This window comes from Oryctolagus cuniculus, chromosome 15, assembly GCF_964237555.1.
Source record: "Oryctolagus cuniculus chromosome 15, mOryCun1.1, whole genome shotgun sequence".
Classification (NCBI taxonomy): Eukaryota; Metazoa; Chordata; class Mammalia; order Lagomorpha; family Leporidae; genus Oryctolagus; species Oryctolagus cuniculus.
In genome coordinates this window covers 78,136,734-78,148,958 of record NC_091446.1, presented here as the reverse complement: position 1 = coordinate 78,148,958, position 12,225 = coordinate 78,136,734, and the positions used below count along the sequence as shown (strand labels likewise).

The window sequence follows — 12,225 nt, the reverse complement described above, 5'->3', positions numbered from 1 at the left end:
CGATTTACCCGTGCTCCATCTTCTGTTTCATGAATCTGTCCGTCTCACCTGGGCCACCCAATCTGTCAGTACATAACTGGTCACTAGGTGCTTTTCTGTGCACAGCCACGTTCATAGCAGCGTCATGCACTGCAACAGCTTAAACACGAAAGCCACGCCTGGCCTCCACCACCATAAGCATTCGGAAAGGAAATGAGCAGTGTAGTGCAGATCTGTCTGTCCCTCTGCCTCTCAAATAAATTTTTTAAAATTTTAAATGCCTAAGATGGTAAATTTGATGTGTGTTTTACTAGAGTAAAAAACAAAAATCAAAACAATAGGAGTGTTGGAGAAGACATTGCAAAGTCCATGCTAACTTTCCCTGTAACTGCTCTCTCATCATCTGCATTATCTTCATAGTGCAACTGGACTTGTCACTACTAATATTACTACTCTCTCTCCTTAACGAGCCCCATTTCTGTTAGAAGTTTTCAATTGGGTGCTGTTCACATAAAGAGCGAGTCCTTGAATCCTGACTGGGTGCTCTCGGGGCATGGATGGGGCTGGGAAGCCCGCAGGCTTCACTGCAGGGTGTTAGGGCCGTTACTTGCCTGTGTGGACTTGGAGACCCTCAAGTGTCAGACTCATCCATTTCTTCCCTGGAGCCATTCACTCAGTTTCTTAGAGAAGAGTCCTCCAAGCTCCTAGGTGGAATGTATACTTCCAAATGCCAGGGTTCTGCAAACAAGTGGAAAAGGGACATGGGACAGAAATTAAGGGTCAGGGGTTGCACGTCCTGACCCAGTAGGTAGATTTTCCACCAACTCCCCCTTGACACTGCATTCCTCTTTTGTATTCTCTTCGAGTCTGGAATCTCACTGGTTTGGCTTCTCTGGACAGTCTATTGGCCATCTTCTGCCAAGAAGAGAGAGGAGTACTGAATTACTCCAGGTAGGGGTCAGTGCTGGCCAAGAGAAATAGAATGCCACAAATGTGACGTGTGTAATTTTAAATTATCTAGCAACCACATGAAAACAAAGAGCAAGAACTGACATTACTTTTAATACATTTTGTTCAATCCAGTCATTTTACCATGCGGTCAATATAAAAGTTATTAATATTTTACTTTTTTTCACACACATACTTCCAAATCTGGTATATAACTTTAAACCTACAGTTCAAAGTAGGATTTGTCACACTTCAAGTGCTCAACAGCTACTATATTAGACAGCCTAGGTCTAAGCTATGCTGTGCCAGAAAGCAACCCCAAAATTTCAAAATCTCAGCACAACCACAGCTTCCTCTTCTCATGTAACAGGATCAGCAGGGCAGGGAGCACCTGTGTCCACGCATTCAAAGACCCGGGCTGACCATCCTACCTCTGTAGCAAATGACTCACACGGCTAAGTCCACCCCAGGCAGAGAAAAGACCAGCGCACTGCCATGGGCTTTTCACTGTGCCTCCCAGAAGTAACACAACTTCCCCTCAAGAAGCAGTGACCTGATCCTGGCTAACCTCAAGGGGCAAAGGAACCAAGTGTTCCCGATTAGAAGGAAAGGTGAACAAGCACTAGGAAGTCGTCGCCACAGGCAGCCACTGGGCTGTGGGGAGCAGTGTGAGGCAGAGGAGCCACTTAGACCCCAGGATATCACTGCTTCTTACATAGATTTTTTTTTTAAGATTTATTTACTTGAAAGACAGAGTTACAGAGAGGTAGAGACAGAGAGAGAGGTCTTCTATCTGCTGGTTCACTCCCCAGATGGCCGCAACAGCCAGAGCTGTGCCGATCTGAAGCCAGGAGCCAGGAGCTTCCTCCAGGTCTCCCACGTGGGTGCAGGGGCCCAAAGACTTGGGCCATCTTCTACTGTTATCCCAGGCCATATCAGAAAGCTGGAATGGAAGTGGAGCAGCTGGGACTAGAACCGGATGCTGGCGCTTCAGGCCAGGGTGTTAACCTACTGCACCACAGCACCGTCCCCTCTTACACAGATTTTTAAACTATTTTTTAAGTCTGCTACAAGTAAAATTATTAGGATAACAAAACAAAGGTTGGTGTCTGCTTCATCTCCCTCTAGAACCGAAAGAGCCACAAGTATTCATTGGGAAGAGCAGAGGGAAACCCTGAAAACTAAACATGAGATGAGAAAGGAGACAATGGATCCACCTGCAGATGGAAGCACAGGGCCTCCAAGCTGGGATTGAAGTAGTCAAGCTCTTTTAAACTCTGAAAAGTACCAATCAGACCACCCTCTGGGAGAAGGCCTGGTGCTGAAGGAAAAAATTCTGGGGGCGGTGTGTGTGTGTGTGCACACACGCGTGTGTGTGTAGACTAACAGGAAAGGTACTACAGGAAAACTGCAAGGGGGCAGCCACACCAGAGTGAGGCCCACCAACTCTGAGAAGCGTGAAATCCTACCCTGAACCACAACATCGCCTTCCAGAGATTCAAAAAGACAAATTTCCTTAACAATGACCCAAGGACAAGTCTCCAAATCCAAACCTCATCCAAGGTTTTATACAGGGGAGCTGGAGAGTGGAATGAGCAGTGGGAATAGGAAGCAAAACAGCCACACCACCAACAATCAAACACATCAGAAAGGCAGAAACACAGAATGGATACAAACAACCCGCCACTTAAAAATGAGCTAAAAAACATTAAGAAAATTACGTAAAGCATGAAAAACATCACATCTGCAGAAACTCAGAAATACAAGAACATGACTCAGTGACAAATTTTTAAAACTCATTTTAGGCTGGGCTGCGGCTCACTAGGCTAATCCTCCGTCTGCAGCAACAGCACCCCGGGGTTCTAATCCCGGTTGGGGCACTGGATTCTGTCCCGGTTGCTCCTCTTCCAGTCCAGCTTTCTGCTGTGGTCCAGGAGTGCAGTAGAGGATGGCCCAAGTGCTTGGGCCCTGTACCCGCATGGGAGACCAGGAAGAAGCACCTGGCTCCTGGCTTCGGATTGGCACAGTGCGCTGGATGTAGTGGCCTTTTCCTCTGTCTCTGTCTCTCACTAACTCCACCTGTCAAAAAAATGAAATTAAAAAAACCCCTAATTTTAGAAATGAAGATTGGGGCCAGCACTGTGGCATAGCAGGTAAAGCTGCTGCCAGCAGTGCCGGCATCACATCCTGGCTCCTGGCTCCGGATTGGCCCAGCTCCAGCCGGCCATTGCAGCCATCTTGGGAGTGAACCACCAGATGGAAGACCTCTTTCTCTCTCTCTCTCTCTCTCTCTCTCTCTCTCTCTTTCTCTTTCTCTCTCTCATCTATCTCTGCCTCTCTACAACTCTGCCCTTCAAATAAATAGATCTCTAAAAAATAAATAAATAAAAATTGGAAACTACATATTTAAGGCATACCTTGCATACTTGAGAACACTGAGCCAAAATAATACCAAGATATAGTAAAATTATAGGATTTTTTAAGAAAACCTATTATCTGGGCACCTAGGCAAAAACATCAGGTATCTTATAAGGAAAAGAAAATTACATTATCAGTAGGCTTCACTAAAGCAGTATTTTAGGCCAGAAAAAAATTAAAATATTCAAGGAAAGAAAATAAGAACCAGTAGAACTAATGTTCAAGTATAAACAAAGTACACATTATCATCACACAAACACTCAGGGAATGTTCTTATGAGCCCTTGTAGAGAAGTCTACTAGGAAATGAGCTTCAGAGAACCAACCTAAGTGCAGAGTTACTGACGTGATGGCTGGAGGTGACCTGTGGTTTCAAGAGAGAAGCATAGTAACGGGCATGCACTCTATTGGTGGCATGACCTGATGAAATACGGAACACACTATATAGGAAATGGGAGAAATGGAGAGGATAGAGAAAAGCAGTTTTAACTGCCTTTGTGGGGATTTAGCTTGACATTACTGCAGCCATTTGTGGACATAACTGCCACAGCCATCCCAGGCCCCATCATCAGGTGAACAAAGCCAAGGTAACTTCCCAGAACACCCCTTCTCTGGTGTCTGGAACACTAATGTTTCTTGGGAAAGACTACATGCACTCAGATTAGTCACAGGCCACCTCTGTCTATAAAACCCTTCTTCTCCTGCCTCGTGGTGCAGACGTGGTCTCGTGGCCACCTGAGAGTGCATTTCTGTAAGTCCCTCTCAATAAGTCACACTGCATGGCACCCTGGATTTGCCCTAGGTGGTGGGTTCTTGTACACCAGATTTTTCCAAAAGAATTGGCAAGCCAGCCAGGAGACCAAGAAATAGGCACAAGGAAGGAAGCATCCAGGGTTAATACCAGGTTGGCCATCTGCCTCTGTGTGGGGCAGGTTGTACCATCTGCTGAGTGCTGTTGCCACAGCTAGGTTTGGAGCAACTGTTAAGTGTCTCCTAACCCACTGCAGTAAGGAATGGTAGCATACTGCTCCCACAGCAGGATGGCTGGCCATTGTGAGCAACACAGATGGTGGCACGGGAGGAGATAAAAGAGCCAGAGAAAACAGATACCACGGAGGTGACTGGGAAGGAAGATCTTCCGTCTATGAGCCACACATTTCCATCCCACGGCTCAGGGATGACGAACCATCTTAAATTATAGCACCCCTTGGAGGAGCAGACAAGCCCAAGGTACCCTAAGGGAAATGCAAAACAAAGGTCATCTCTGCCCAGGTTTGTTGTTGCTGTTTTTAATTAATTAGCTTATTTTGAGAGGGAGAGAATGAATGAACACAACCGCATCAGCTGGTTCACTCCCTAAACGCCCACAGACAGAAGCCAGGAACTCAGTCCATGTATCCCATGCGTGGCAGGAATCCAGCTACTTACACTGCCATTGCTGAGTCTCAGGGTGCACACAAGCAGGAAGCCAGAATCAGGGGTCAGAGACTGCACCTAGGCACTCCAGCGTGGGGTGCGCATCCTAACTGGCATCTTAGCCAGGCCGAACATCAGCCCCTACACATCCAGGTTTTCTGAAGGACCCTGGAAGGCAGCTTTTACCACCAACATGAGCAGCTGTTCCAGAGTGCCTCCTGGGAACGGTATGGCTCGGTTCTCTGGCTTCTCTGCCAGGTTACAGGACAGGATATGTACACTGCTGGGGAAGCTACAGCGATTTGTGAGAGACCGAATGGGGCCATGATAGGGTACAATGCACCTTGTCACTTACCAAACTAAGCCTGGGGAAAGGAAAACCAGGAACCTGTCCAAGAACATGTGACACAGTATTCTTAGAACTGGTGTTCCCTAAGAAAAAGTATATAAGCAACCAAATGCCATGTTGATTGCCTATGGAAAGTCTTGAAGTTAGACCAGCAGTTCCAACTTCTCTCAGGGAGGAAGATGATCAGACTCTGTGGTCAAAAATGGCAAGTTACACTGCATGGTTCCCATCCAAACCCCCAAGATCAGGGGTGCAGTCAAGGCCAACTTAACAGTCATAAGGGTTGGCCAGAGGCCTCATATAAAAACTACGTACTGAGCCTCCAAGATCCTGGCAGACAAGGACCCTAACTATACACTAATCCATTGCAACCCCAAGCATTTTCTTGGCCTGAGAGCAGTCATATATGGACACTGTTGGGGACGAGACTATTAGGGTAAAACAAGTACTGTTACATGTGGGTATCAAGTAAGCGGCCCTGGTCTCAGAAAATATCCTAGGAATGGATATGTTCCTTGGGGAAGATACAGACAATATCACCTTTAAACTTGAAACTGATAAAAGTTGTACTGAGGGGAGAGACAAAATGGGACCTTGTCTGTCTCCTTAGGTGGGTAGTACAAAGCCGTGCAAATCGTCCAGAGGGCATGCCAAAATAGGAGGTATTACAAGACAAAAACTTGGAACTCTGCCACCAGCCCACAGTGCTTCTCTAATACCCCTGTGTGGCTAGGGAAAAAGGCCCGTCAGAACTTGGGAGAATAATGGGAGATTATCAGGAACTTCCCACAACAGTGCCTCCCACACATGCTGCTGTCTCCAGGATTACCCAGGTATTAGGAAAATTATCACAGTCATCATTGTCTCTTGGTGCTGTGCATGCTGTTTTGATTGAATCCATGCCTTGTTCAGCATCACTTTTACAGGCAGATTCCTAAGACTAGTCCACCTTCATGTGCAAGTGCAGACAGTGGACTTCCCAGGTGCTGCCCCAGGGTATCCGTACAGTCCCACTGTGGCCGGGGACCTAGCCCTGCTCTCATCTCCTATCAGCACTGCTTGGTCACTACAGTCACTACCAGGTGAAGATAACGCTCTCATGGGACACAGTAGGCCACCTCTGCTCCCACCTCCAGCAGAGAGCAAGGGTATGCATCCCAACAAGATTCAGGGTGTGGGCTATCTGTGAAGCTTCTTGAGGTGGAATACCTGGAACAGTGTTCCAAGTGCAAACATTCCCATGCCCTGTAGAGCAGAAGACGCACAGGCTTCTGTGGGCTTGTGTGGCTAGAGGCTTTCACTCCCCATGTGGCTCAGTATCAAAGCCTGCTCTACCAGCTTTAATTAAAAAGGGGCCATGTGGGACTGGGGTATCCCCCATCAGGAAGCATTTGAAAAGGCAAAGATTTTGACAGCACAGAAAGTGCTGCTGTTTCAACCACCACAAATGCTGAGCCCAGGGGAGAGGACAATTCAACAACTCAGGAGAGTCAAGTGTTTTACTCCTCCAGGGTGTGAGATGCAAGGAGTGTCCACCCCACCTAAATTGGTCCCCACTGATCCCACTGGACTCTGGGCCTGTGGTCTCAGCTTATGGTCCAGGTGGGCTAAAGGAACACCCCCAGGCATTCAGCTGGCCTCTTGGTTTGCCATGTCATTTCACTGTGCATCCTGGGAATCACTAACGGACCCGTCCTGCTGACTAACATGTGTGGTCTGCCCACCACACCAGCACCCCACTGCTGCCACCCATGTGCTGCTTAGCAGCAGTGACACCACCAGCACTGTCTTCCCAGACACGGTCTTGCTAGACTTGCCTTTACAAGTCCCTTCTCTTAGCAGGCACCTGCTCTTCCACAGCTGCCGCCTGATGCTGTTTATTACACTGCACTTCCCACTGCTGATGGCTTCTGACTGTTACTGTCATTTGCATTATCATCTCTTATCTCTTTTTTAATCTGAAGACAGACATACAGACACACACGAGGGGGGGAGGAGACCTTTTGTCCACTGGATCAGTCCTCAAATAACCTCAATAGCCATAGCTGGGCCAGGCCAAAACAAAGTCCAGAACTCCACCTGGATTTCTCCCATGGATGGCAGCAACTCAAGCTTGAGCCATCATCTGCTGCCTCCCAGGATGTACATTAGCAGGATGATGGAGCTGAGAGCAGGGCCAGGACTTGAACCCAGGCACTGGATATGGATGTGGGCATCCCAGGTAGCATCTCTCCACTGGGACAGACGGTTCTGTGCGTGTACCTCTGCTGCTGCTACGAGTCTTCTTACCAGCTGGAAAAACAGCTGCACAACATGCCCCAGAACAGCGTGAAAAGCCCTTCGGGCTCAGAGCACATCGTGGAAGAGGGGTGGGTGAGATCGTAAAATTCAGATACTCAGGATGGAACACAAGGATTCAGCGTGCCATGACTGTAGCCAGTGTGGACGTTAACTGCCATTTGCCCATCAGGTGACCCTGGTGGTCAGTCCAAGTCCTACCAGAGGGTGAACCAAGTTGTTAAGACTACCTGTTGCTCTTATCTGAGGCATTTATCTGATGTCCAAATGTCCCTTATCTGCTGCCTGGAATGTTAGTGTTTCTTGAGAAAGTCCAGGTACACTTAAGATTAACCACAAGTCACCTTCAGCTACAGAACTCTTTCTCCTGCCTGTGGCCCAGGGATCCACTGACTTACAGCCACCCAAGATCACACTTCTGTCTGTAAATCCTCCCAGTAAATTACATTTTATGTAACCTTGAATTTGACCTTTCTTCACTCTCTCAGCTCTTTCCATCTCTGGCAGACAGTTCTGCCACACTGGATTTTTCCAAAATACTGTTTTTAATAATGCTGACGGGTAGATACATTGGTATTGTTATTGTGAAACTGTCAGACATACAACGTGAGACAAAATAAATGAGTCATTATGGAATAGTCTATCACTCCCATGTCCTCAAAAACCAGGACTCCCAATTGGTATTTCCGGGCAGTGTTCACTGAAAAGACTTAGAAACAAAGACTAACTCGGAAGCAATGAGCATCCATGCGTTCCCACTGTCCTGATTGTGGTTTTGAAGTACCATTTCCCACTGGGCAAAAACAAAGCTTCTTGGAGATATTCAAGGTGTGAGAAACTGTAACAGACATTCCCAGAATGTCTCATTTTATGAGGGAGAGGCGGGTGGAATCAAAGACTCTATGAGTCATGTCAAAAGGACCCACGACCCAGCCTGAAGAGGCTCTCAACAGCCAAAAAATGAGACAATTTGAGCTTCAGCAAGTATAGGAATTGCAATGGACTGAACCCAAATAAATGTGTTTAAATCTATGAGACTACAGCAATATAAAAGAGAGGGACAGACAGACAAGAAGATAACCTTCAGAGAACACAGGGAGTCAATTCACGGTTTTAAAAATGGTAATGATTCCAACTGTATGACATGCTGGAAACATCAGAACGTGGAGACAGTGAAGGACATCACAGGTTACAGGGGTGAAGCTGAGGAGAAGAAAGAAGAAACACAGGACAGGACTTCCAGGCAGTGAGCATTTGTCTGCGTGGTTCTACAAGGGTAGACACACATCATTATACAGATGTCAGTCTACATTATCGGAAGCCCACTGTAAACTCAGAATCATCAACTTTAACAAGTCTACCCCCTTGGTGGGAGACGTCTACAAATCCACACACTACTATACACAGGAGCCCTATTCACAATCACCAGCAAGTGGAAACAACCTGAAAGTCCTCCAGGAAGTGAACAGATGGATAAACTGAGGTACATCCATTCAATGGAATACTAATTAACAGAAAGGAACTGAATTATTTTCTAAAAAATTTACTTATTTATTTGAAAGGCAGAGATACAGAGAGAGAATGGCCGCAAAAGCTGGGGCTGAAACCAGGAGTCAGGAGCTTCTTCTAGGTCTCCCATGTGGGTGCAGGCCCCAAGGAACTGGACCATCCTCCACTGCTTTCCCAGGCCATTAGCAAGGAGCTGGATTGGAAGTGGAGCAGTCAGGACTCAAACCAGCACCCATATGGGATGCTGGCGCTGCAAGTTACACCACAGCTCTGGTCCCTGAATAGAATTATTGAAACATGCAACAACTTGGATGAATTTCAAAGAACGTAATGCTAAGTAAAAGAGCAAGTCTCAAAAGTTTACTTCAAAAAGACAAAACTATACTGGTTTCCAGTAAATAGAGAGGGAGTATAAACAGGTACTGCAAACAGGTGACATAAGGGAGCATTCTAGGCAACAGATTTTTCTGTATGCTGGCTGTGGTAACATAAAATGCATACAAATGGGGCTGGCACTGTGGTGTAGTAGGCTAAGCCTCCGCCTGCAGCACACATGTCCCCTATGGGCAAGGTGCGCGTCCCAGCTGTTCCTCTTCTGATCCAGCTCTCCGCTGTGGCCTGGGAAAGCAGTAGAAGATGACCCAAGTGCTTGGGCCCTTGCACCCACATGAGAGACCTGGCGGAAGCTCCTGGCTCTTGGCTTCAGATTGACCCAACTCCAGCCACTGTAACCATTTGGGGAGTGAACCAGCAGATGGAAGACCTTTCTTTCTGTCTCTCCCTCTCTCTGTCTGTAACTTTACCTCTCAAATAAATAAATAAAATCCTTTAAAAAATGCATATAACTATATACCCCAGAAAGGTCAATTTTAATAGTGTTTTTATTTTGAAAATAAAATGGAAACAAAAGTAGACCAGGTAACAATTACAACAGAATTATGATATCACAGGTTTGCAAACCTCAAGGAGGACCTCTTCAGCATTAAGCATCAGCAGGTACTAACACCACAGACAGACACAACCGTGTACTGCCTCATGAAGGAATGCTTGGACATGACCACCCACAGCATGGACAGACACACTGAACAGGATCTGATCAAGTCTCTTGGTCTAGCTGTCAGTGTGTGGGATATGCAGAAGACACAGGGACAAGTTAACCCATACCTTCAAAAACAGCAAAATGCAGGCATCAGGAAATGCTACAGTTAATGGGCACAATTCTTCAACAAACACCCTACAAACACAAAAGAGAGGAAGGAAAGAGAGAGAACCAGCAGACTAACACAGAGTTAAACAATCAAGAAAGGAAAAAGAAACTGTATATTACAAAAAATAAAAACTGCTGTGCTTCAAATGACACCACAAAAGAAGTGAAAACAACTCACAAAATCAAAGAAAATGCAAATATCTGATGACTTATACCTGACACATATAGAACTGTTACAATTCAATAATAAAATGACAGGGGTGGGTGTCTGGCCCAAAAGTTAAGACGCTAGTTAGGATACCCACATCCCATATCAGAGTGCCTGAGTTCAAATTCCAGCTACTAAACTCCAGATTCCAACTGCCTGCTAACACACCCTGGGAGGCAGCAGGTGATAGTTCAACTGCTTAGGTTCCTGCCACCAATTGGAACGGGTTCCCAGCTCCTAGTTTTGGCCTGGCCCAGTCAGGCTCACTGCAGGCATTTAAGGAGTTAACAAGAGGATAAAAGCTGTCTGAATCTGCTTGTCTTGCAAATAAATAAAATAGTAAAAAAAAAAAAAAAAACCCCCACACACACACCTACTACAAATAATCCAATTTATAATCCAATTTTTCAAATTGGCAAAGAGTCTGAATGAACAATTTTTGAAAGAATATATGCAAATGAGCAGTAAGCCTAAGAAAGCATGCTGAACATTAGTAAACGTGGAAACACAAAGGAAAACCATGATGGAGTGTCACTTCACACCCCTTATGCTGACAAGGATATGAGATGCTAGAACCCTTAGATACTGCTGTGAGAAATGCAGGCAGTGCCGTTGCTCTGGTACCACATGATCCTGCAATTCCATCCTTACACACCCGAGAGAAACGAAACACCAGAGGGGCTGGCATTGTGGCATACTGAGGCAAGCCACCACTTGCCACACGGGCATCCCATATGAGTGCAGGTTCAGGTCCTGGTTGCTCCCTGCTAATGCGCCTGGGAAGGAAGTGGAAGATGGCTCAAGCATTTGGGCCCCTGTGGCTATGTGGGAGACCCAGACAGAATTCCAGGCTGCTGGCTTTGGCCTTACCCAGCCCTAGCCACTGCAGCCACTTGGGGAATGAAACAATGGATGGAAGAGCTCTCTTTCACTCCGTCCTTCCCTACCTCTGTAACTTTGCCTTTCAAATAAATAAACCTTTTTAAAAATTAAACAAGAATGCTCACGGCATCATCATGGACAACACTCAAATCCAAAAATAATGCCGAAGTCCATCAATTAACAAATAGACAGATTAATCTACATAGTGTGGTACCAATTGGCAATAAAAAGAAATGAACGCTGGGTACTCGCTGCCACGAGGATGTGCCCTGAAAACAATACTAAGAGAAATAAGTCAGGCACAAAAGCTGCAGGATTCCACCATCACAGGGCCACTAAAACTCCCAGAGACAAAGGCAGCACCGCTTCTACCAGGGGGCTGGGAGGATGGGGTCATGGGGAATTATGTGTGGGACCATGCAGCAGTTCTGAATGCGGATAGCAGTGATGGTTCCACAACAATATAAATGTACTCGATGCCACTGAATTATATATTTAAAAGTGGTTAAAATGGTGCATTTTACCATTTTATGTGATGGATATTTTACAATTTTTTAAACTGCAGAAAAAAAGGTCGGTAATTATTTTTGAAGGAGGCAGGAGAGAGGGAAGGAGGGAGGAAGAGAGATGGCACTCCCACCTCACTCCCTCAAATTCCCACAAGAGCCAGAGCTATACCAGGAAGACCTGGGAGCTGGGCACTCAATCCAGGGCTCCCACACGGTGGCAGGGACCCAGTCACTCGCGCGACTGCTGCTCCCTCACAGGATGCACAGGAGCAGGAAGCTGAAATTTGGAGCAGAGCTGGGGCTGTAGCCCAGGCATGCAGTATGGGATGCAGGCTTCCCGAGCCAACGTCTTAGCCACCAGTCCAAGAGCCTTTCTTGTCCCTGAGGAGAGATTTTCACAGTGAAGGAACAAGTTGTAACAAAAGAGAAGGGGGACACCAACTCACTAAATGAGTGCAAGTTGTGCTGTTCCAAGAAAGCACTGCAGTGTGCACCACGTAACC

General features: G+C 46.5%; 1 protein-coding gene across 2 annotated transcripts in view; it reads right to left on the bottom strand.

Moving 5' to 3' along the window:
- BMPR1A (bone morphogenetic protein receptor type 1A) overlaps positions 1-12,225 on the bottom strand; it is a 137,666-nt gene that overhangs the window by 86,432 nt on the left and 39,009 nt on the right. The window contains exon 2 of one of the 2 annotated variants that reach the window (XM_070057996.1): positions 591-717. The exons of the other annotated variant lie outside the window; for it this stretch is intronic. The gene's annotated coding sequence lies outside the window, so the exon portion shown is untranslated. The remainder of the gene's footprint in view (positions 1-590; positions 718-12,225) is intronic. 2 annotated transcript variants of the gene reach the window in all.